We start from the raw sequence: 1,575 nt of genomic DNA, 5'->3' as shown, positions 1-1,575 counted from the left end.
TGCACTTAATTCCTACACTGCAGAGGCTGCTAAACTGGCAAAGAAAGTGGAACATTCCCTCCAACTTCAGCAACTCATTTGGGAAGCTACACATCATTCAGTGTAAAAAATAAAAGCAGAGTGGAACAGAGTGCTTAGAGATAAGCATCTTTGAAACAGTATTGGGGCACATGGCAATGAGCAAGAGTTCTTACTGCTTGTTTTTGTTCTTAATATCCAGTATTTGATCTATTTAAAACGTATACAGCCCATTACAATAGAGATTGTACAATCGTGGACATTTGCATTAGATCGCTCAATGACTTGACAATTTGACATAGCTTTCAAGCATTTTGAAATGCAAAATTTTGTTTCACTGTAGCTGCACATGCATAAGCATTGCAAAGGATACTTTTTCTCTGTGAAGAAAGAATACAAGGCCAAATTCCCTGAAAAGGCTATTGTCATTAACTTAATGGAGTTACACAGCACCCATTTTTTACTTCAATGAAACTATAACTTAGATTTGTCTGGACCTCATAGTAATTACATCATCAACAAAGCAAATTCTGAACATTCTTCAGACCGCATTATGCTGTTGCAAAGGGCTGGCTGCTACCACAGTCAGTTGATATACAAACTACATTTATTTCTGCAGTCATTTGCTTCTAATTTGTCTGTCTCATTCCATCCCCTCCATTTGTATTCTTTATAGGTTATGGAGTTCCTGAAGTCATTGTGCCTTGTTGAAGCTTTCCTAAGTTATCCGTGCTGTGGATCACCTTGGATAAACGACTGAGTGAGTGCTGTCAGAGCGCTGCCAGTTTTCCGTTTTGTTTTTTTCTACAGACATCAGAAAAGAGTAACTGTGCAAAAAATGGTGCATCTAAAAAGAAATGTTTTTTAACAATTGCTTGATACAAAAGTTGACAGTATGAGGATGCTGCAAGTTTTCCCTGCTGTTTTCTCCCACCATATGCCTTTAAATGAAGAATGGGGATATTTTCATGACTACACTAGTGGGTTTTTAAATGATGGCAGGATCACTCTGTGTGTTTATTCAGTTCTCATATCAATCAAAATTCTGTCTAGAGTGGTTAGAAACTTCCACCTCTTTCCCACGTCCAGGACATACTAAGGTATTTCCCAATGATGGATAGAAAGATCATACTGGAAAAAGATATGCTATAGGGTCTTCCAGGAGTGCAGTTTTATACCTTTACCCTGCTTTAAGCACATTCTGTTCTTCTTCAGTTAGAAAAGCAAGACACCCTCGCTTCTCTGTTCAGCTGATCTCTGTTGGGATTATGGAAGATTTAGTCTTTTCTTGTCTTACGACCTCTAAAAAATTTGCCATCAACCACCTTTTGAGATTCTTGCACAGCTCGGAGGAGTTGTCACTATACTTTCATATATTAAGGATATAATTATATATATTCCCGCGATATTCCCGCGAACCCGGGGCCGAGGCAGACCAAGGCGCCACTGGCGTGCTGTCGGGCCGGCACCCCGGGGGGGTGGGGTGGGGGTTTAACGAAGGGGCACCGGGGTGAAGAGCTGCTCGCAGCCCCACGAAGCCCAAGGCAGCCGGCAACA

Source organism: Charadrius vociferus, unplaced genomic scaffold (assembly GCF_000708025.1).
Source record: "Charadrius vociferus isolate BGI_N301 unplaced genomic scaffold, ASM70802v2 scaffold187, whole genome shotgun sequence".
In the NCBI taxonomy this organism is placed as follows: domain Eukaryota; kingdom Metazoa; phylum Chordata; class Aves; order Charadriiformes; family Charadriidae; genus Charadrius; species Charadrius vociferus.
The sequence above is the reverse complement of the archived record's forward strand: the minus strand, read 5'-3'. Positions refer to the sequence as shown.